The following is a 23760-nucleotide window of genomic DNA, read 5'->3' on the forward strand; positions in this document are numbered from 1 at the left end:
CTCTCCGCCCCACTCAGCAGACACGGGGTAGATTTGAATTCACGTCCAACCCTGAACCAATCGCCAACAAGGAGTCACTGAGATTTGTTCACACTATCACTGGGGGGAGTGGGTGTTGGGGGTCCACGGGGACCCCCGTGAAGGGAGCGCAGGGAATAGAGAAAAAGACCACCTTCCGTGGCACAGGACACGTGAGGTGCTGATCCGTGAATAAGGAGGAGGAGATGGCTGGGCTGTAAATGCCAGGGGAAGGAGCGCAGGGGAGTTTTATTCCGGGGACGGATTTCAGTCAGGGAGTGATAAGAGCAGAAACACACATGCATATTCTGGAATGTTCTGGAAGATGGGCAGCAAGCAGCAAAGGGGGACGCGGGGTCTGTGAGAGGTGTGAGAGGTATGAGAGGGAGGGAGAAAAGTGAGGAGGGTGGTTCCTGTCAATCCGGACTACCGTCCTCTGGATGGGTGACCAACAGGGTAAGTGTGGGGGTGGCTGGTCTGGTGAATCCAAGCCTCAGCTCCTGGGAAAATGGGATGCCGTATAAAATAACATAAAGGGATGGAGAAATGGGGCAGGCTGCCCTGCGGCCACTCCCTCACCCACCTGAGGACCCTGGTTCCCAGTCACCTGACAGGGGCGCTCTAAGGTCACGCATCTGACCTTGCCGCTCAGAGCCGGGAGGCAGAGGCAGTGAAACAGCCAAGTCAAGAATGAAAAGACTTACGGACCTCGGAACTGGTGGAAATGAGGGCCGGGGAGCCTGGGTCCCGCCCGTGTGCTAACGGCCTAACTCCCCACTCAGCCTGTAGCATCAACAGAGCCGAGATTCCCAGAGTACAGAACTTCCTTTCTCCCCGCAGGGGCCAGCTTGTCCTTGCTGGCACTCAAAAGCTCGAGGGGATCCTTGGCTCTCTGACCTTGGCCAAGCTGGGAAGGTTCTCTCTCCTTTTATGTAACCGAAATAGCGACAGGAAGAGAGTCCCCGCAATCTTTATTTGGGGGAGTTAGCCCCCTGAAAGCAGTCCCACTATTTCCACATGTTTCCAGCATCGAGCTCAGCCTAGGGGCTCATTCTCTCCTGTAAAAACCCTGGCGTCCAGTCTCGTCACCCTTGTGAGTCGGTTCCTCAGGGGAGAAGGAATGGGACCGTCCTCTTGAAAGCCTGAGAGTTCCACTCTGAGCCTTCTCCAAGGCTCCATTCTTCAGTCTCTGTAGTGGTCAGGGGAGCCAGCTGCTGTAACAAATAGTCCCAAGCCCCAGGGGTATAATACGATATAGTTTACGTTTTCTCCATGGCACTGGGGACGTGGGTTGGTGGGAGGGCTCTGCTCCCTGTGGTCAACACGTAGGGTCTTGGGATTCTCTGAATCTCTTCCCACAGATACGGGAAGAAAGGACATGTGGAAGACACCTTCTCCCCCACCTCAGCCGGGGTGGGTTGGGGGGGAGATGCCCGCCACTGCCACTTATAGCCTACTGGGGAGAACAGGTTCCCCCTCGATGGAGCGGGGCTGAGAATGTAGCATAGCTCTCTGGTGGGGAGTTTGCAAGCATGGATACTGGCGAACAGCTAGCCAGAGTCTGCCACTGTGCCCAGGTCATGCGCATGTATTGAGACATGCCAAACGCATCCTCCTCCTAGAATTTCCCTCGGTGGTGGTGGGCCAGATTCAGCTCGTGGGCCATAGTTGGCCAACCCCTGCTGTCAAAGCTTAAATATGCCAGAGCCAAAGTTTTTCAACTTTCTTGACTTTTCCCACGTGGTCCCAAGATGGCTGCCACAGCTCCAACCACCATGTCCTTGTTCCAGGCAGGAAGAAAAAGCAAGGAGCAGGGACAAAGCGGGGTCTGCCAGCTACATAAGCCTTGTTTATTGGAGGCCCCGCCCAATAGCTTCAGTTTTTTTTAAAAAACTGAAAAATTAAAAAAAATTGTTTTAATGTTTATTTTTGAGAGAGAGAGACAGAACGTGAGCAGGGGAGGGGCAGAGAGGGAGGGAGACACAGAATCCAGGCTCTGATCTGTCAACACAGAGCCCAACATGGGGCTTGAACTCACGAACTGTGAGATCGTGACCTGAGCCCAAGTTGGACGTTTAACCTACTGAGCCACCCAAGCGTCCCTAATAGCTTCTATTTAATGAAGATATTCTTATTAACGAAGAAAGAAGAACAGATAGTTAAGGGGTGACTTAGATGAATAAAACTTATAAGAAAACAAATAACAGATGTTAAATAGCACCCAGCAGTTCCTACCCCTGCTGCTTGTTTTTTGGAAACAACCCTCCAAGGATCTGTCCATAAAGCCTCCCCCGTTCACTCATTTCAGGTCACGAACTTCACTCCGTGCTGAAGTCCTCAGAGGAGGGTACAACCTTCACAGTGTAACGCTGCAAAAAGACTTCTGGAACTTTCTGATCCTTGTCGAAAACAAGAGGCCACACAAGTCAACAACTCCTGTCCAGCTGCGTGGGGAACGAGAAGGCGGAGGCCGGGGAGCAAGGATGTGGTGTGGGGCTGCCCACAGTGACCGTGGGCAGCTGGAGGGGGCAGCTGGAGGCTCCCGGCCTCGGGGACAGGACCGACGGCCCGCGGTGGGTGCCTGGGACTCTGTCCGGGGAAGCAGATTCCATGACGTCTCTGGGCCTTCATTTCTAATGCTCCCTCTCCCAAAAGCATTTTATGACAGGGTGGGAGTTCTCGAGCCCCAGGTTTTGCTCTGTTTTTCTGCAAGTGTCTCCAAACTGCAGCAGAGACCCTGCGGACACTCTTGGTCCCGAGGCACGGAGTGCTGCAGAGAGTGCCTGACATGCACACCCAGGGAGGCCCATGTCCCTGGGGACGAAAGTGTCATAGTCTCTTCCATTCTCTTTCCCAGCATCCCTTTCTCCTCTGCAGAATGGGCGCCTTCTTTTGAGCGACTGGTGACAAGGACAGGACGAGAAGTTACCATTAGAACCCGGGAGGGCTGGTAGGGAAGAGGAGGGGACTGCCATGCCCCCCGCCAGCCTGTCCCCTTGGTCGAGTGACGGCCCTAGGCGGTGGTTTGTGTCCCCTGGTTTTTACATATTTTTAGTGACTCTGACACCCATCTGGGCCCCTCCCTTCTCTTTCTGGCACTTTCTCGTCCAGCTTCCATGTTTTCTAGTGCGTGGCTCAGACCCTGTCCGTGCAGCTGGTGGTTCTGGAAGGAGATTCGTGCTGGATATCTGTGGCTTTGGGACTGGAATCTGTGTCTCCCACCGTAATCGGTACCCCCCCCCCCCCCGCCCCCCGCCAGACATCCGTGTGAACACGAGGAGGCGTCTGGCCAGCTGCAAACCCCACGCGGCCTTCTCTGCCTCTCCTCCGTCTCGCTGTGAAAATGAGCTCAGACTGTGTGGAAGGCTCGCCAGCTCAGAGCTAAACTCCTCGGTTTTCAGGGCTTCAGCTCATGTGGGGCCTTTTCGGAATCTTCATAAATTCTCTCCGACCGAAGACGCGCTCCCTCTCTGGGCTTCCGCCTGTGTTACTTACAGCCGCACTCAAAGCACCTGACGCTTCTGTGACAGTCTGATCAGACGCCATTCTAATAATTAATTCATGAGCTTGTGGAGTTGCCCAAACCGTAGGTGCCCTGAGGGTGGCGACCGGGTCCTGGCTCTCATCAGCCATAATCCTGGTGACCTGCCTGGGTGTGCCTCGGGATGGCGTGTCCCGTCCCCGGGGGGCCCACAGTGCGGGGGATGGGTGCTGCCGCGCCCTCCCCGTCTCTCCGGTGCATACTGGGCACTGAGGAAAGAGCCCGAACATCTCAGGACTTTATTTTGTTATCATTTCCACGTAGACACTGAGCCACGAGTAGCACGACTGCAGGAGAAGCCCCCTGGAGACGCCGAGAGGTCCGAGAGCGGACAGCTTGGCTAGGCCATTTCTGGGGTCAGTGGCTAAAGAGAGGGGGCTGCCTGATACGGGAGTTTGAGCTTCAGCTGCAGCGTGGCGGTGAACAGGTGATGACGTCCCTGCCCTGAGCTTGTTGACCAGACAAGGCAGGAAGCCTTCCATGGAGATTTCCAGAACCTGCCAGAAAGAAGTAGCCTTCTGGCCAAGATGTCGGCCACCACCAGCTTCACCCCCACAGTGGACAGAAGTTCAACTGCCCTTTGGGCTTTCTGACCTTTGAACCAGTAGTGATCGGCACATCCTGGCCTCACGACCAGTCTGCAGAACCTTGTCCTCAAGCCGGAGTCTGTAACAACCGGAGACAAAGCTGGGTGGCTTCTATGTCAGAGACCAGCCCTGCCATGCAGGGTGGTCAGTGATGGGCCAGCTCCTGGAGGATCAATGGAGGAGATCGCTCGCGATTTTTCTGGAACCTTCTGTGAAGGTTCTCTCTCCCAAGGGCCGGTCCTCCCTCTCTCCCAGGGAGAGAAGGCTTCCTCCTCCGTCCCCTGTATCTCCCAAGGGAGTGTATGTGCCCTGGTCTGGCCGTCTGTCCTGAGCTCTAGCCACCTCACCATCCGGTGCTGAGGGGACCCTGCTACCTGAGGCAGGGACTGGCCACCACCACCAGAGGGCGTCTGCCGTCTTTGGACAAGTCGGGATTTGCTCTGAGAGGACAGGGAAGCTTTTGAATCATGGGCCTTTGCTCTATCCTTGGGACTAAAGGAAACATGTCTACTTTTTCTGCAAATAACAACGACGATGATGATTTGTCTTCATCAGCTTGGGCCGCCTTAGCACCGACGTTTATTCCTCGCGGTTCTGGAGGCTGCAAGTTCAAGACCAAGTGCCGGCAGATTTGATTCCTGGTGAGAGCTCTCTTCCCGGCATGCAGATGGCAGCCTTCTTGCCATGTCCACGGTGGTGAGAGTCAGCTCTGGTCCCTCTTATAAAGACACGAATCCTCCCACAACCTGATTCCTTCTCACTATTATGAAGCTTCCATTTCTCTCTTATTTTTTTTAAAGTTTATTTATTCTGAAAAATTCCCGTAGAGTTAACACAGCATTGTATTGGTTTCAGATGGGCAATATAGTGATTCAACAATTCTATGCACTACTCAGTGCTCATCGCGAGGAGTGTGCTCTTAGTCCCCACCACCTGCTTGCTGTCCCTCCCTCCCCCTGGTGACCATCAGTGTGTCCTCTGTATTGAAGAGCCTGGTTTTTCCGGTCTTTTTCTTTGCTTCGTTTCTTAAATTCCACATGAGTAAAATCATACGGTATTTGTCTTTCTCCGACCGGCTTATTTCACTTAGTATTATCCTCTCCAGATCCATCCGTGTTGTTGCCAATGGCAAGACTCCATTCTTCTTTAAGGCTAATCTTCCACTGTGTATTCATAGCACATCTTCTTTATCTGTTCATCTGTCGATGGGCCCTTTTGGCCGCTTCCACAAATTGGCTATTGTATGTAATGCTGCTATACACATAGGGGTGCATGGATCTTGTCGAATTAGTGTTTTTGTTTTCTTTGGGTAAATACCCACTAATGGGGTTACTGGATCTTATAGCAATCCTATTTTTTTAATCTTTTTAAAAAAACTTTATTTTGAGAGAGAGAGAAAGAGAGAGTATGAGAGAGTGCACGCACGCACGAGGTGGGGGAGGGGCAGAGAGGGAGGGAGACAGAGAATCCCAAGCAGGCTCCACGGTGTCAGCACAGAGCCCAAGGGGCTCGATACCACAAATGGTGAGATCACCACCTGAGCTGAAGTCAAGAGTCGGACGCTTAACCAGCTGAACCACCCAAGCACCCACCCCTAGTAACTCTATTTTTAATTTTTTGAAGAACCTCCCTTCTGTCTTCCAGAGTGGCTGCACCAGTCTGCATTCCCACTAACAGTGCAGGAGGGTTCCCCTTTCTCCACATCCTCTCCAATACCTGTTGTCTGTGTTGTTTCTTTTAGCCATTCTGACAGGTGTGAGATGATATCTCATTGTCGTTTTGACTGTCATTTCCCTGATGATGAGTGATGTCGAGCACCTTTTCGTGTGCGTGTTGGCCATCTTTTTGGAGACATGTCTGTTCATGTCTTCTGCCCATTTTTAATTGAATTATTTGGGTTTTTTTTTCTGATATTGAGTTCTATAAGTTCTTAATATATTTTGGACATTAACCCCTTAGCAGATGTATCATTTGCAAATATCTTCTCCCATTTGGTAGGTTGTCTTTTTGTTTTGTTGATGCTCTCCTTTCCTATGCAGAAGCTTTTTATTTTGGTATAATCCCAATACTTTAATTTTGCTTTTGTTTTATCTTATTTTGCTAATTTTGCTTGCTATAGGCGATATACCTAGAAACATGTTTCTATGGCTAATTTCAAAAACAAATTGCCGCCTACGTTTTCTTCTAGGAATTTTATGGTTTCAGGTCTCACATTTAGGTCTTTAATCCATGTTGAGTTTATTTTTGTATATAGTGTAAGGAAGCGGTTCAGTTTCATTCTTTTGCATGTAGCTGTCCAGTTTTCTCAACACTATTTGTTGAGGAGACTGTCTTTTTTCCCACTGCGTATCCTTGCCTCCTTCGTCATAATGGACCGTGTAAGCTCTATTCTGTCCTACTGATTTATGTGTCTATTCTTGTGCCGGGTACCATTTTTGATTACTATAGCTTAGTAGTATATCTTGAAATCTGGGATTGTAATACCTCCAGTTTTGTTATTTTTCAAGATTTCTTTGGCTATTCTGGGTCTTCTGTGGTTGCATACAAATCTGAGGATTCTTTGTTCTAGTTCTGTGAAAAATGCTGCTGGTATTTTGATAGGGATTGCATTAAATCTGTAGATTACTTTGGGTAGTACGGACATTTTGACAATGTTTGTTCTTCCAATCCATGAACATGGAATATCTTTCCATTTGTTTGTGCCCTCTTCAGTTTTTTTTTCATCAGCATTTTGCAGTTTTCAGCATACAGGTCTTTTGCTTCCTTGGTTAAGTTTACTCCTGAGTATTTCGTTATTTCTGGTACAACTGTCGAGGCAATTGTTTTCTTAATTTCTCTTTCTGCTACTTAGTGATTAGTGTGTAGAAATGCAACAGATTTCTGTATACTGATTTTGTATCCTTGAGCCCTCATTTCTTGAGCATGCACGATGTGTGCCCAAAGCTATCCCAGGTAAGTGTGCCTGTCTTGTTTTCAGATGAGAGAAGGTTCTGAGAAGTTAAACCATTTACTCAAGATTACATTGTAAGGAAGAGACGGCAGGTGGAGAGCAACCTGGGTGTACCTTCTAGTTTCTTCTTGTTGCTTTGTCGCCTGTGGAGATGGCTTGCGTGCCCCACAGTCCATCTGCCCAACCCTCTGAGTTTTCCTGTCTCAACGCTAAGTGTCCCCCTTCCCTTCATCACTTCTTCAGACGACTTCACCTTTCTGGCTGCATGGCCTGACCTCGCTCCCTCAAATGACTGCCCTGCGTCAGAGAACAAATGAACTTCTTGCAAACAGGTGAGAATGTGTTAATCGTGTTCCTTATCTCTGGAAATAGAATTTTACTTTATTTATTTAAAAAAAATTTTTTTAATGTTTATTTTTGAGAGACAGAGACAGAGCATGAGGGAGGGAGGGGCAGGGAAAGAGAGGGAGACATAGAATCCAAAACAGGATCCAGGCTCTGAGCTGTCAGCACAGAGCTCGACACGGGGCTTGAACTCGGGAACGGCAAGATCGTGACCTGAGCCGAAGTCGGATGCTTAACCAACTGAGCACCTAGGCACCCCTAGAACTCTTTTTTTTTTTTTTTTTTTAACATTTATTCCTTTTTTGAGAGGCAGAGAGAGACAGTGTGAGCAGGGGAAGGACAGAGAGAGGGACACACACAGAATCTGAAGCAGGCTCTAGGCTCTGAGCTGTCAGCACAGAGCCCAACGCGGGGCTTGAACTCATGAACTGTGAGATCATGACCTGAGCCGAAGTCAGATGCTTAACCAACTGAGCCACCCAGGCACCCCTATAATTTTACTTTAATAAGAGCTTTCTGGAGGCATGTCACGTTGAGGCCCACATTATGAGTGTTGTGAGCCCTACACACTTTTGCTCTCATGGTCTCTGCCTCCGTTAAGAAAAAATTTTTAAATTAACCACTGTATTGGTACAAAGATGAATTTAATCCAGGCTGGGCTCATTATTATATATTCATTATTATTATATTCATGTTTTCTTCTCATTTTAAAAGAGCTCGACGTTACAAGTATTGTGGGCCTGAAGCACTGTCCCTACTGTGCACAGAGACCAGGTGGCCCTGTGTGTCTTAACCCTTGATACTGAATAGGAAGTTAGTCACTGGGATGGTGGCTAAGAGGCTGTTCTAGAATTCTGTAACTGCTGAAGACAGAACCAAAGGGGAGGTTCTGGAGGTTAGCTTTTTTTAAAAAAATGTTTTAATGTTTTATTTTTGAGAGAGAGAAAGACAGCGTGTGAGCAGGGGGTGGGGAGGGGCAGAGAGAGAGGGAGGCACAGAATCCAAAGCAGGCCCCAGGCTCTGTCTCAGCTGTCAGCACAGAGCCCGACATGGGGCTCAAACCCACGAACTGTGAGATCATGACCTGAGCTGAAGTCGGACACTTAACTGAGCCACACAGGTGCCCCTGGAGGTTAGCTTTTTAATGTCACCGTTTTGCTCCTATAAGCTTGGGGTCCCCCACGTGTCCTCAGCTTTCATAAAGGAGCCAAGGGTTCGGCCCAAAATATTGGCCAGCCATGGGTAGGACACACATTTATAGCCTGAGTCTTACTCTCAATTAAGGCTTCCTTAGCGTAAGGCCAGTGACCCACAGGTGGTGAAAGGTGCCGGTTGGTTGGGGCAAAGTGGCACTTGCACTATGGGTCCCCAGCCTGGCCTTTTGTGTTTGGCCACATGGGGGCACCAGTGAGCCACCCTGCTGCCCTCCCTGCCCAGGCCTAGTTTTGCCCAGGGAATCTCTGTGGCTCTCACCTGCCTCCTCTGTAAGAGAGAGGCCTTTCACTGGGTCCCCAGCCTGTCCGCAGCGTCCTCGGGCCCTCACGACCTTTGCCTTCTCTCACCTGCCTCCCAGGGTGGCTGCCAGGCCCTCTGCACCTGGAAACTAGAACCTTCCACCTCCCTGCTGTTCTAAGGCTTAGGGGTACGGGCAGAAAATGGGAGGAGGGCCGAGCCCCAGTTGCAAATTCCACGGTCTCATCCAACAACTCATCTCCCAACAAGAGCTCTGCCTTAGCCTTGCTCAGAGACCGTTGCAATGAGAAATGCTGATTGTTGCTTTTTAATGGCAGTGCCTTCACGGTGCTGTGAATGCCCTTGTACTTGAACATTTCCGTGTCTCCAGCACGGGGCCCAGGGGCTGGCAGCAGCAGCCCCCCACAGCAGTGGCGCACAAGAGGGGGTGTTGGTGAAGAAAACAGAGTTCTAGGCCCTGTTCCTGAGACTGATTCCCTAGGCCTGGGGTGGGGCCAGAAATCGCCATTCTCCCAACCAGCTGGCCAGGTGAAATAAGGCCGTAGAAATGTTGTTGAAAGAACAATTTTCATTAGTGGGTGTTCTTTATTTTTTCTTCTTCTACCCTTTCTTTTTTTGTTTCTTTTTGTTTTAAATCGTATCTCAGTGCCTTGGAATTCTGGCATATGGAGGATGTAAAAATAGCCTCATTGCGAGCCAGCATTTCCAGTCTCCTGTTTAGTCTGGGGCCGCACACATCCCCGCCCCCTCCACCCCCATCGGCCCTGGGGGGAGGCCTGCGTCCCGCCCCTCAACGACCCCAGGCACCAGGGGTCACTCCAGAACACGGACCGAGTACTCGCATTAAGGGCTCCCTGCGTCTTCCTGTCTGTCCCTGTCCCGCTCACCTGAGGGACCTCACAGAGCCAGGACGCTGCGCGCCTCCTGCCCACCGCCCCCCACCCCTGCGGCGCATCTGCTCCCCCAACGCCGGGGTTCCAAACCAGCCCTAACACCAGCACAAAACAAAGGGGGACAAGTTAAAAAATGTATCTTGACCTCAAAGCCCAGAGCTGGGTTCACTTCCAAAGCACCAGTAAGGAGAGGGTCTGCCTGGGGAAGTGGGGGAAGGCGCCGCAGGAGGGACAGTCCCCGTGGGGCAGGGCTGGGAGGGGGCCTGCAGAGTTGGGGGGGGAGGGTCGGGGAGTGAGCGGGCCTGGGCCTCCCCTGGTGCGGCGGGGACTGCGCTCTGGCCCGTGGCCTCCTTTGGGAAGGGAGCGCCCCTTTCTTTGCTCACCTTTCCAGGAGGCAGGGTGGTCCGGCCCTAGCACACCTGGAGCCCGAGGGGTCCCCGCAGGAGGGGAGGCGCGGGACCCCTTCCTGGGGCCTGGAGCTGGCCCCCCCACCCCCCGCAGACTGGGCCGGTACCCCTGCCACCCAGGAGAGGAAGGCGTCACTCACCCGCTCGTGCGTCCAGGCTTTGAGCATCTCCTGAGCACTCGCTCTGTTCCAGGCTCTTTCTTAGCCTGGCAGGTGTCCCTGCAGGTGTGGGGCTGGAAAGACTTGGTCTCTAGGCTCGGGCTCCTGTGTCCCCTCTGCTGCGAGACCGCCCAGCCCGGAGCTGGAGCCTTGACCGCAGCCGCGACCGTGGCGGGGCCTGCACCCAGAGCTCGCCCGCCAGCCTGGGGCCCATGCTCCGGAGAGGAAAATCCAGCCCCTCCCACAACCTGTGTGGAAATGCAGCTGTGTGTGGTCTCACGGAGCCGGCGGAGCCCTAATTCTGCCTACCTGAGCCCTCCAGGAAATCAGCCTCCAGCACATGGCCCTCCATAGCTTTTGTCCCCCTCCTTTTGAACACCAGACACCGCGTAAGGCTCAGGCCGGCACGTCCCTCCTCCCTGACCCGAGTATGAGAAGGGGGGCCAGCCTCCCGAGCATTACCCTTGCACGGCCCTGCCATTCTGCACATTGTTTAACCTTCTAAGCTTCATTGCCTCATCAGGAACGCGAGGGTAATTGCCGTTCTTACCTCCGCAATCTCAAGAGGCTCATTATTATTCGATTTTCATTTTATGGTGGTCTCGCAAAACACCAGGTGTGGCGCTCAGCGTTTTACGCGTGCTCAGACTGTCTCTACAGAGTAGGTGTTACCAGGATGGCCAGTTTGCTAGTGAGGGAGCAGAGGTCCAGAGAAAGTAAAGCATGTGTGCAAAGTCACATATCTAGTAGAGGTGGAGTTGGGATTCCATCCTGGATGTTGGTGGGACTCCAGAGCCCCACCCTGCCGCACCCCTCGGCCTCCCTGAGGCCCGCGTGACGTAGAACATCGTGTCCGTTTAAGGTGTACAACTGAGGCCCGCAGTAGCCATGGCCCCGTTCCACCTCGCGGTGCGGAAAAGACGGTCAGCCACCAAGGGCCCCTGCTTTATGGCACCTTGGCCTTCCCTTCAAAGCAGAATGCCGAGTCCTGCCCTGCCCTGCCCTCCCCCTCCCGCCCTTGGGCGATGGGGCGAGGTCACTGTGCTGGTTCAGTTGCGTGACCACCGTCCAGCATCGGGGCGAGGATCTCGCTCTGAAGCATAGCACTCTTCCTTCCTTCAGAAATCCTCCTTCCTTCAGAAATCCTCCTTCTGGCTCCAGCCCTGTCTCCAGAGGTCAAGGCTCCTTCTTGCCTTGACGTCTCAAAGTTGTTGGGTTTCCACTGGGCCCTCTTCTTCTACTTCTTCTCCTTCTTCTTTTTTTAAACTGTTTTTTGAAGTTTATTTATTTATTTTGGGGGGAGAAGGAGAGAGAGAGAGAATCCCAAGCAGGCTCTGCACTGTCAGCACAGAGCCCAGTGTGGGGCTTGAACTCACATACTGTGAGATCATGACCTGAGCTGAAACCGAGAGTCGAATGCTTAATGGACTGAGCCACCCAGGGGCCCCCCTGGGCCCTCTTCTAATGTCATGTATGTGAGGGCCGCCCTCTCCCCCAGGTGTTGGCCGAATCTTCCTGTCTGTAGTCTCACCAAGCCCCCTTGACATCCTGCTGAGGACCTTTGGTCCTCAGAGCAAACCCCAATGTCCTTGGCCTGTTATTCGAGGTCCTGCCGCCTGCCCCGACTTGCCTGTCCAGCCCTCCCTGTCCCAGCTGCCTGCAGCCACCTGCATCCCTGTCTGCCGCCCCAGCCAGCCCATGCATCGGCCGCAGGGCCCGCACCCTTCCCCACCAGCTGGGGAGCTCCCACTCCCTCTGCCCCGCACCGCCCCCCCCGCCCAACCTCCTTGGGTCAGCGACTTCCGCCTGAGTACCTTCTTGTCCACAGGGAAAATTGTGGAAAGCTGACAGTGACTATCTTGCAGGTGAGAGGATCCAAACTAAAGATGTAAAGGATTTTCCGTCAACCCCCAAGAAAATCCATAGGAGAATCCAGACTGGAGCCCAGTCCCGTGGGGTCCCGGGTGGGGCTGTTTAGGGAGCCATAGGGCCTCCCTGCCTGCGTCCCCACCAGTGCACTGAGAAGGAGCCCAAAGAGGACTGTCCCCAAATCCCAAATCACGGGCAAACATCTCCTACTGAGAAAACTTACCTTCTCCCTCCCTTCCCAGGCTCCTGTATCCGGATAGAGGGAGGGAATGCGTTCAAATGAAAAAACAAAACATGTTCCCCCAATCCCTAAACACCCTTTATATTAGAGTTATCTGAAGGATTAAGTAACAGAGATGGGGGGGAGACCACACAGTTTTACCCCCAGGCTCATGTGTCAGACAGACACCTGGTCCCGAGGGGAGAAACCCAACCATGAGAAGAGAGCAGAGGGCAAGCAGACGGAAACTTGGCGAGAGCACGCAGGCTATTTGTAGCGGCAGCCAGACCAGGAAAACCGAGCCGGTGTGAGCAGAAATGGCTAGAAGGGGAGGCTTTTCCAAGAACTTACAGAGGGACCTCCTTCCAAGGGGCTGCGGGCCTCTGCAGACATGATCTCATCACCCCCTCCCCCCACGGCCTCCGGGGGTACCTGGGGGTCTCTGCCCGGTCCCAAAGCCAAAGAAAACTCAAACCACCCCCTTTCCTAAAGACGCCTGGATCTGATGTTTGCTCACCGACAGCGGAGGGACCGCAAGGTTCCCCCGACAGCCGATACAACAGAAGTCTCCTCGAGCTTCAAGAGTCCTTAAGAACACTTGAGTTCTCTCAGGACAAAAATGACTGGAAAACAACAACAACAACAACCACCCTGCAGTTATTCAAAGAAGAGAATTGCGTCATTCTGTGCCAAGGGGGTTGATGCTCTCAATGGCTTTGGTGGGAAGAGAGAGAGGAGGACTCAGTGTATCAGGTGAGGAAGCCTAGGAAAAAACAGGACCAACGGGACACACAGGATACACAGAAGAACTCGTTCTTGCCATTAAGGACGTGAGAAATCCCACCATCTGCAGGCTGGACGCCATAGTTCCGCTTCAAACCCAAGGGCCAGGCTTGGGAAACAGCGTCCCTCTGAGGGTGGGACAAAGTGGATGTCTCAGCTCGGAGAGCTAATTCTCCTTGCCTCTACCTCTTGTTCCATTCGCGCCCTCAGGATTGATGATGCCCCCCATGCCCATCCCCCCCTGGGGGAAGGCTCCTCCCATACTCCGAGCACCCATTCAAATGCTAAACCGCCCTGAGACACCCCCCAGAAAAATAATCTTTCCCAGCTCTCCGGAGCCTCCCTTAGGAGGTCAAGGTCACACATAGAATGTGTCAATGTGTGACCTATGTGTCAAGGTCACACAGAATCAACCACGCCCCGGCCGTGCGGGGGGGTGGGGGGGTGGGGAATGCCCAGTGCTGTGGGTAGAGAGCGTTTGGGGGATCGACTAAGCAACGTTTGGGGGCCTCGTCTATGCTGTCAGCACTTTGCTAGATGCTGGAGGACACAGAGGTGAGCCAGGGCCAGGCTCGATGGGTAAGGGGCAGATCCTGTGTCGTGGTGGGGAGCAGACGTGCTAAATGAGTGTCACAGCGTGTTCAGAAGAAGAGAAGTTTGGTGGCCGTGGGCTCTCCAGCAAGGCTTGGTGGGGCCATCCATGGGGTGCCAACCACGAGCCGGCTCTGTGTATTGATCCCTCTACCCCATCGTGTTCAGTCTGTACCATACCTGTGGCCGAGGGGCGGGGGAGCTTAGCAGAACCTCCCACTCACAGAGCTCAGCCCGTACCGGGCACTGGATTCCAGGAGGTTCTTGAGCCAATGGTTGACGATGACGTTCGTTGTAGGAGGGCTGTTCAGGAGACTGAAGCCATGGGAGAAAAGTAATTTATTGTCAGGTGCTGAGTATATGACCAAGGGAACCAGATCCAGACCCCAGGACCCCAGGGACTAGGAGCCCAGGCAGACGGCCCAGCCTGGACCCGGTTGTGCCTCTGAGTGGCCGTGTGTCCTTGGCACAGTCACGGATTCCGCAGCTATTGATTGTAGGATTGAGGTAAGAAGATCTACTTCAGAGGGCTGTTGGGAGGACGAAATGATGTGATACATATGCACTTGCTTAGCACAGGACTGGCCTGTAGAAGTCACTCGATAAATTATTTCATGAGCTTCCTTCTGATGCCGGGTCTGTGAGAGACTTAGTCTCTTGCTTCATCTACCGAGATACCATTTTCTCACCCTCCTTAGTGTTTCTTCTTCCCACAACTTCGGTTTAGGTTACAAAGTCTTGTGAGGTCCATACAAAATGACAGGGACAGGAACCCACCCAAGGAGACAGGCCTATTTCAGTTGCCAACACGATTCATGTTAGAGCCTTGGTAGACCTCGCTGACTGTGGCCATTGAATGGCACTGGAATAAGTGACCGCAGCCTTTTGGGGACTCACCTTATCTAAACACTTTGAAAAATAATAAGGATGTTAGGGCTTAAGATAAAAAAAGAAATGCATAGGGGCGCCTGGTGGCTCAGTCGATCAAGCGTCTGACTTTGGCTCACGTCTTGATCTTACAGTTCACGAGTTCGAGCCCCGCGTCAGGCCCTGTGCTGACCTCTTGGAGCCTGGAGCCTGCTTTGGATTCTGTGTCTCCCTCTCTCTCTCTACCCCTCCTCCACTGACTCTCCCCCCACCCCCCTCAAAGATGAAAAAAAATTTTTTTTAAACATTAAAAAAAAGAAAAATAAATAGCTAAAACATCACAGCCAAGAAGAATGAAAATCAATTGCTATTCAGGCTCCTATTTGAATCTCAGTTATGATAAATATCTGCTTACTTAACGAAGATTCTGTATCTTGCAGTGGGTTATTACAGGAGAGGACTGATGGCATCTGAGCCCCGGCTGTGAAACCTAGCAGTTTATCCTTTAGGGACATAACGAAAGCAGAACCCTTACCCAAGCCAGCCAGGACTGTCCTTGAGCCTCACCTTGTGGACCGCACCCCACTTCGAGCGTCTGTTAATGGTTTGTCCTTGCTTCCCAGCAGCGGTAGGGCAGGGACACCCACGTTCGTGACCATTGGAGGAAGGGGGTCTTTTCCACTGCAGCTGCTGACCTAAAGAAACTCACGGAACGTTAGCAGCCAGGGCCACGGAGACGCCTTTAGCCGGCCATGGTGTGCAGCTGAAACGCAGTGGACGTGTGTGTACCCTACAGAGAGAAGGACCCGCGGCTCTCAGCCCTCTTTTCCAATGCTCGGGGTTTATTTTGGCTCTGGGCACCAGACCCTCCTGGGGATAGAGGAACCTCGTGGACCAGGGCAGGGAGGAGGCATTTGAAAACCACAGGGTTTGTGATGAGACAGCGCAAAACAAACCTGACCAAAATGCTGAGTTTAGGGTGGGTCGGGCGGGGTGGGTTTCAGGGGATCCCATGACCGTCAGGGGTAGTGTGCAGAGCTGAGCACACCCAGATTCCGAGTTCCTGGCAGACATCGATTTCCTGAGAAATATTCCACAAAGTGATCACACAGCTTTAGCTAAACGGCCCTCATTAGATCCCCCCCATCCCCCCGCTAACCACAGGCAGCAGCTTTGAGGTTGTTGAATTTGTACATGAACAAATGTTCCTAAAGCCCAGGAGAGGTTCCCATTTGCCTCCCCAGCCCCACCCAGGCTCTCTGGGCTTGTGAGCCTCAGTAATGGCCCCTGCACACACCGGGCCTGCATACGTCCATCCCTGGCATCCCTGGGGACGCCACCAAGCTCTCCGATGGGCTGGAGCCTCACCAGAGTCTATCACCTCTAGCTGCCAAGCCTCCCGGAGCCTGCAGGGAGGTGACAGAGGTGGGACAGAGAGCTGCGGATGTCAGGCTGAGTCTCTGGTGGGGCCCAGTCCTGAAGAAGCATGCTTCCAGGCGGGAGGGACTGTGAACCATCAAGTCCTGTCTTCCCGGCAGTTGTCTCTCAGTTGGCCACCATAATTCTGCTGGAACGGGAGAGGTAACCCCCACACGGCTGTCCAAGGATTCCATGGATTGACTATTGTCTGCATTATGCTTCCTGATCAGCAGGGCTAAGGGGGAGCCTGTGGCTTGGCTTCCCAGGTCCCTTAACCACCTGTTCACACGCTTGGGCTCTGGGCCCTTAGGACCTTAACTGGGTAAAAGGTCAACGGTCACCCTCTGTCACTTCCAAGCTGCCCCCACATCCCCCTCCCATCAAACAAAACAAAACACAACACACAAGCAAACAAAAGCCCTTCCAAACGCCCAGACCTTGTCTGCTTCGGGAAATTCAGTCTTGACTAACGGAGAAGCCACCAGATTCAAGGGGCTTGTGAACGCAGGTCTTCTGTCTGCTTCCTGATCGTCAGTGTCACCCCGTGACATGGCTTGGCTTGCGGACTTCAATAAGAAGCAGACAAAAATGCCAGGCCTGGGGCGCCTGGGTGGCTCAGTCGGTTAAGCGTCCGACTTCGGCTCGGGTCATGATCTTGCAGTTCGTGAGTTCGAGCCCCGCGTCAGGCTCTGTGCTGATAGCTCAGAGCCTGGAGCCTGCTTCGGATTCTGTGTCCCCCCTCTCTCTATGACCCTCCCCCGTTCATGCTCTGTCTCTCTTTGTCTCAAAAATAAATAAACGTTTAAAACAAAAATTTAATAAAAAAAAAAAAATGCCAGGCCTAAGTGGCCTGGGTTCGGAAACCTGTCCGGGCGGCCCCTCCTTCCTTCCACGCTTCTGTGGGAAGGCGGCAGGCCTTTCCAGGGGAACCCTGGTTCCATCCCACCATCTTTGGGGGGTCGGGTTGGGCAGGTTGGCCATTACCAACCACACGGAGGCCATCTCCTGCGCTTAAGACTCTATGCTTCAGAGAGTTCCTTCTGGGCGGCCGGCGGTGTGAAGGCAGAAAAAGGAGCCGCAAACCTGACTCACACCCTGCGCTGCCTGCAGGTTTCCAGGTAAGGCCGGAAGCTCGGAAGGCTTTCCTCTTGGAACCGTTCACTTACAAGAAGTAGTAGCCAAGGACTCAGCTTCCGTTTTCCCCTTGCCCAGCGCTCGGGGTGACGTGACCCAAGATTACCCTCCTGGATGGCCTCCGTTTGTACCTTACGGGCGGGGATGCGGCCTCATCCATCCTTGTATCTTCAGGCCTTCACACAAAATGTTGCACGGAGTAGGTTCCAGATACGTTGAGTGGGCAATGAGGGAGGGAGGTGAAATGCCAGAGGGAAATGAAGAAAGAAAGAGAAGTTACCGGGGTGCCTGGGTGGCTCAGTCGGTTAAGCGCCCGACTTCGGCTCAGGTCACGATCTTGCGGTTTGTGAGTTTGAGCCCCGCGTCGGGCTCAGAGCCTGGAGCTTGCTTCGGATTCTGTGTCTCCCCCTCTCTATGCCCCTCCTCTGCCCACGCTCTGTGTCTCTCTGTCTCTCAATAATAAATAAATATTTAAAACAAAAAACAAAAAAAAAAGAAAGAGAAGTTACCTGCCAGGGGGTGGGGCCAGGTGGATGGGGAGGGAGGGGCAGGGGAAGAACCCACTTTTCTCTCATACCTTCTGATGCCACCTGCAAATCTCACCGACACACCTTCTGCTGTCTTCCCTAGATATTTCCTTACAAGGCCAAAGAGAGAGGGAGTTACCCAGAGACCGTAGTTCTCTCCTCTCAGTGGCCAAGAGCCAAACGGACCGCTGAGGGCCGTGGGCCGCAGTGAGCCTCCCCTCAGATCCCCAACCTGATCCTCGTCCACTATGGTATTGCACACGCACACGCACAGACGGGGCACACCGACAAGAGAGTGGATACCACCAGACGAGCTCGTCCTCGCTGGTCCGCCAGAGCCTGGGAGAGTCTGGAAGGCAAGACAGGGGAAGAGGAGATTTGCCGAGATGCTTCCGTGTGTGGTGCTGAAGTCACCTGACAAATCAAAACCGGCCACTTGGTGGCTCCCGCGCTGGTGAGCAGGCCTGAAGGACACGCGAGTCCGCAAACACGTCCACTAGCGGTGTGCCCCAGGGACCGACCGCAGCCTGAGGACGCAGAGGCTCAAGCGGTTCCGTTCTTGTGCGCTCCCCTCTGATAACACACAAGCATTTTAGTGCAAAAGAGGAGGTCAGCATTCAGATACCCGACTGCCCCTTTGGGGTCAGACCCCTCACTCTGCCCTGGCTGGGGTCTCAGGCACGGCGGTCTGTGCGGAGAGATTAGGAGAGACGGAGCTCAGGCTCTAAATGCAAAGCGAGGGTACATCCTGCTGTCTGGAGGCTGTCCGGATCTGGGAGCAGTGCGGATGCCAAGATTCGCTGTCGATGGGACAGTAACCAGAGGGACGGGTTCCAGCAGGGCCCTCCTGCCTCCTAGGACAGCAGTGGGGGAGATCGGGGCGCAGGACAGTTGCCCTGGGTCTCTTCTCCTGGGCCTTGACCTTCTCCTCTTTGGACAGGTCGTGCCCGCCTTGCTCTGTAACCCGTGCACAGGGAAATCCCGAAGTCGAGCCGTGCACAGCTGCCTGGAGGAACAAGGAGGCCCCGGCGTGACTCAGTATCCCCATCCGCTGGCCGAATCCATACAGACTGTCAACCGCGTGAGAACCTTCCAGCCCCTCTCCTGCCTTCCTCAGCCGTGAACCCCCGAGGCCTTGCCCTTGCCTCACGGTTGCTGACCCCGTGCCCGGCACTGGCCCAGGCTAGCCCCCCACACCTCTGAGGGCCCCGGGAGACCGGGACCGCAGTCGAGCTTGTGTTTCGAGTGCTCAGCCCGCGTGCACGGTGTGCGGATGGTGTGTGCCTGGGGGGAGGCAACCAGCACACCCCCCCGCATGTGCAGGCGCTCTCCCCCCACCCCCATCACAGAAGAGAAGGGGGGAGGGCCCGCAGCACGCACCCCCGGGAGAGAGGGCCCCCCTCCCAGCCCCGCAGCGCGCCCCGAAGGCACGAGACGCTGTGCTGGAAGGCTCGGGGTCGCTTTCCACCGGACCCCAATCTCTCCTCCGGGCTGTCCCTGTCAACGAAGAAAAGGACTCGGTGATGCTACGTTCCCAGACGCGTCAGTCCTGGAGGTGGTGGGCCGGATCACTGGCGGCCCACATCTGGCCCTTTTCAGAGTGAAAGGGGTACGCAGTGGCAACGCCGGACGTGGAAGGGCCCCGACAGGTGCCCACAGGAGGTCTGCGCGCCAGGCCACGAGGCCACGGGCCGTCCTGGCTTCCTCCACGGCTTCCCCGGCTGTTGGACGGTGTGATTCTACCGGACGCTGCTTTGGCCTCTAGCTCCCGAACGGCAGTAGTCCGGCTCGTTTCTGCGGAGGGGCGACCTGCCCCACGTGTTCCAGAACACCTCCTGGAAGGGAGGGCCTTGTGGCTGAGCTTGCCTCGTAAGGCGCCAAGCCCCGTGGCCACGTGTCGGCACCGGTGATATTTGCCCCGTGACCCCGCGGGGTGTTTGCCGTGAAAGAGGAGGAACGGTTTCTCCATCTCTGCCTTCGCTGCTTTGAGCAGAATTGTGATTTCTCACGCTCTCAGGCCCGCCACTCTCCCGCGTGCCCGCTGGAGCTCCCACGCCGCCCCTGCCAAAGCAAAGGGCGCGAAACTAAAAGAGTGGACGATGCCGCGGACCGTCTAAGGCCAAGATAGCCGCCTCCACCACCCTGCGGGCGTCGCGGTTCATGTCACCAAGGCGCTAAACCCCCCACCCTGCCCATTTCGTCCTTTGTGAAAGCCCGCCGGCTAACTCCCTCAGGCCATTTCTCCCCGGAGGGGCTCTCGCACTCCCTCCTTCCTCTCTCTTGGCCTCCGTTGCTGCCAGCTGCCGCTGGTCTGCGGAATCCCTCCAGACCGGCCTTCTAGAACACCTCATTCTTCGCGCTGGCAAGTCGGGGCGTCTGATGGGATTTTGGGAGGCTCCAGAGTATCTACAGGAGGACAGTCTGGCGGGAGGGAGGGGTGAGGGCTCACCTCGGAGGCCACTTCTGTAGCAGGCATACTGGCTTTACCTCTTTGCCATCACGGATGCCTACGAACAGCAAAGGTTTCTGAAGGCGATTTTAGCAGAGGGCTTCTGTTCAGCAACAGAAAATCCACATCCTACTGCCGTCAACAGAAACACCCAGAGGGCAGTGAGCTTCTTTCCGGGTGATTTGCTCTGCGAGTTCTCAGTCTCTTCGGGCCTGCATGTTATTCGCTGAGCCCCCAGCTCTTCTGAGGGGCAGCCCGTCCCCAGGCTGGGACCCTCGGGGGAGGCATGTGCCTCCTGGTTCACCTCCAGGAGGAGGAGGAGGGCGCCTCTTCTCTCTAAGGGGGAACAAAGCCTGCATTTCAGTCCGAGCGCACGAATTGAGTTTTCGTGTCCCTCTCCGAACCATCTGTAGCAAGAGTTCGCCGGGAGCCTGGGGCTGTGTCAGTCGCCGTGCAAACGGTCGGCGTGGGCGGGGTGGTCCCCGGTGTCCATAAGATTGAGAAGATAGCATCAAATGTTAGCAAGGTCGAGGCGCGGTGTGGATGGGGGCACTTGATGGGGATCATGTGTGAGTGTGGGGAATGCTCAAGCCCCAGCTCCTGCCCGGCCCCCAAATGCGAGGCTTCTGGGCATGAGGGAGCCGTTCTAGAAAGAGGCGGTATTTGAGACAGTGCGGGGAGCTTCCTGAGAGAACCACTTACACTTTGAAAAGGGTGGGTTTAGAAGGACCTTCTCTTCGAGTTTGGCTTGAGTCCAAGCAAGGTACCTGAGAGCACATCACGTCTGCGGAAAGAAGAGAGGCACACAGGCAGCGGGGCCCCTTCTGGACGCCTGTCCTGGGATAGCCCGACCGGTGACGTCCAGTATGGCTGCCCTGAAGGACTGGAATCGTTCCTCTCCACCTCGCACACACCTCCAACTCTTTCTTGGCAGTGTGAATCTTTTTTACGTTTTATATAGTTTTGAGAGAGAGAGCACGAGCAGGGGAGCGGCAGAGACAGGGGGAGACACAGGATCGGAAGCAGGCTCCAGGCTCTGAGCTGTCAGCACAGAGCCCGACACGGGGCTCAAACTCACGGACCACGCAGACTGCGAGATCATGACCTGAGCCGAAGTCAGACGCTTAACCGACTGAGCCACCCAGGCGCCCCGTGAGGCAGTTTAAAATTAGCCCTTTGCTGAACGCGTTGGACCTGGTTCACACTGACCCAGCTACACGCCTCGGTTTCTCCAGGGAGGAAGCAGAGACGAGTCAGCAGGAAACCAGGAGAGAGGCTTCTAGTTACCAGGCTTCACCTCGAGCACCGATCTGATACGTGATTTCCTCAGAACTGGTATCAGCCCTTTCTGTTTCTTTTATGGCAGAAAGTCCGGAAGAGGCCCCTGCCCACCCAGTTGGAGATGATATGTGACCTCTCCGTTCTTTGCTTCCTGGAGGCCGGAAGCCACAGGCGGCACTTGCTGTCCTTGGTGTCCAGCCCCACGGCATCGCCTAGGCGGGAAAGCACGTTAATCCGTGCGGTGAAGGGAAGGGGCTCTGGCTCCCAGGGAAGCTGCGTTCCGCGTTGTTCAGTGCTGACTGCTCTGTGACGGGGGCCTCTGCACCCACTCGCGGCCACTGACTCGGGGGTCACTCAACGACCCCTGGGAGGCACTGGGCCTGCCGGACCTCAAGTTTCATAGCAGTTAGACCCACCGGTGTGACCTGGCTGGACCCGGCGGCTGGGGCCCTGTGGGGACTGACTGTCGGACCCCACGAGGCACCGCTGCTGAGGGGGGTTGAAAGCTGAGATAGGACAACCCGGGAAGAATTGAAACAGACACAGGTGACCCTAGAGGTCATCGGATTCCCTCCTTCGAGCTGATATAGAAGGACATTGATGCCTAGAGAAGAGGACAAGATTTACCCCCAAAATTAAGCACTAGAAAGCGATGCCATTAGAACTTGAACTTGGACTTACTGCCTCCTGATCTCCGTTCCTGGACTTCTTATTACAAATATATCACGTACGTGGATACATGTCACCTTTTAAAGAATTTATGGCTCCTGAGTGGCTCAGTTGGTTAAGTATCTGACTCTTGATTTCTGTTCAGGTCACGATTTTACGGTTTGTGGGTTCAAGTCCCATGTCAGGCTCTGCGCGGACAGCACGAAGCCTGCTTGCGATTCTCTCTCTCTCTGTCTCTCTCTCTCTCTGCCCCTCCCCCACTCATTCTCTCTCTCTCTCTCTCTCTCCATAAATAAACATTAAAAGAAGAATTCATGGCTCAAATATTGTACACTCTTGACTCTTTTGAGACGTAAAGGCAGAAGTATGAACAGCCCCGGGGAATCCTATCGCCTCCCTGTTTCTGGTCTTCCACTCACAACGGGATCGATGATCACCTGTCCATGATGCCCAACTCAGGTGGGCAGGGGTCGCCCCGGCTTTCAGGGAGCTCACTGGCTTGGGAGCGGCTCCCCAGTCTGTTTCGGGGACAGTTTTGCCTTAAGATGCTTTAGGAAAAGTGTGACGCGAGAGAGTCTGCCAAATAAAGATTTTACTGTGAGTCAGTGAGGTATTTCTGGAGGCATCCTGAAGTCCTCAGGACTTACCCTGGGGACATTGTGGGCACTGAAGGGGATGACAGAGCACAAGAGGATATTCACAGGGTCTCCCCAACAGGGTCCACGCTTGCTCGTGGGCATGATGTTTATATTTGAGAACAGGAATTTACCTTTCCACTTTCCTTGCTCTGTATGCCTTTTTGTAACTGTGGGCTGGTTTTAATTTTTTTAATGTGTATTTATTTTTGAAAGAGAGAGAGACAGAGCGCGAGCAGGGAAGGGGCAGAGAGAGAGGCAGACACAGAATCCGAAGCAGGCTCTGAGCTGTCAGCGCAGAGCCCCAGGCGGGGCTTGAACCCACGAACCGTAAGATCATGACCTGAGCTCAAGTGGGACGCTTAACCGATTGAGCCCCCCAGGCACCTCAGCTTTGGGCTGGTTTTAAAGCCCGATTCTATTTTCAGGTGGAGATAGATATTACTTACTAGGTTTTGTGAGGCGTGGGACTCAGCGTGCCTGATGCGTGTTCTGGGAAATAAGGTGGTGTTTCCACCCGAGTTTTGGCCGTCGAGCTGCCTGAGGAATGTTGCTCGGACTGCACCCTGATTCTGGCGGGCCCCCTGCGGCCTCAGTTTACATCTCACATTCCAGGTCTTCCTCAGAAGAACCTTGTGGTGACGCACGTGGAGATCCTTCAAGACGAAGTCAGGGGAACGGAGTCTAGTTCTGAGACGGGCGGGGAGGGTCTTGGCCGGGAGTGCACACGCACGTCTGTGCAGGTGCCCGCATTAGCTGAATACAGGGCCCTGCTCCGCGTCCCGGGGCCCGAGGGTCACCCAGACCTCCGCATCATGGTGCCGGTTCACTTTGAGGGGTCCAGTGTGGACAATGGGACAGTGGACTTCAGAACTTCCCCCTTGCGAAATCCAAGAGCAGGTTCTTCCTGATTTGGGGCATGAGACATTACTACAACTTTTATG

General features: G+C 54.1%; 1 long non-coding RNA gene across 3 annotated transcripts; it reads right to left on the reverse strand.

Annotated features, from left to right (window-relative positions):
• Window positions 1-14157: 14157 nt before the first annotated feature.
• LOC109273779 (uncharacterized) lies at window positions 14158-21240 on the reverse strand. 3 transcript variants are annotated; one of them, XR_008419583.1, is made up of 8 exons: window positions 20934-21240; window positions 20232-20567; window positions 18015-19843; window positions 17205-17892; window positions 16071-16266; window positions 15659-15783; window positions 15238-15397; window positions 14158-14365 (listed from the first exon to the last, which is right to left on the reverse strand). It is a non-coding gene; the product is annotated as an uncharacterized LOC109273779 (long non-coding RNA). The 3 variants fall into 3 exon arrangements; XR_008419584.1 differs by having other exon boundaries at window positions 17205-18131; window positions 18408-19843; window positions 20934-21239; XR_008419582.1 differs by having other exon boundaries at window positions 17205-19843.
• Window positions 21241-23760: the final 2520 nt, after the last annotated feature.

This window comes from Panthera pardus, unplaced genomic scaffold, assembly GCF_024362965.1.
Source record: "Panthera pardus isolate Hobbes unplaced genomic scaffold, ASM2436296v1 HiC_scaffold_6, whole genome shotgun sequence".
Lineage (NCBI taxonomy): Eukaryota > Metazoa > Chordata > Mammalia > Carnivora > Felidae > Panthera > Panthera pardus.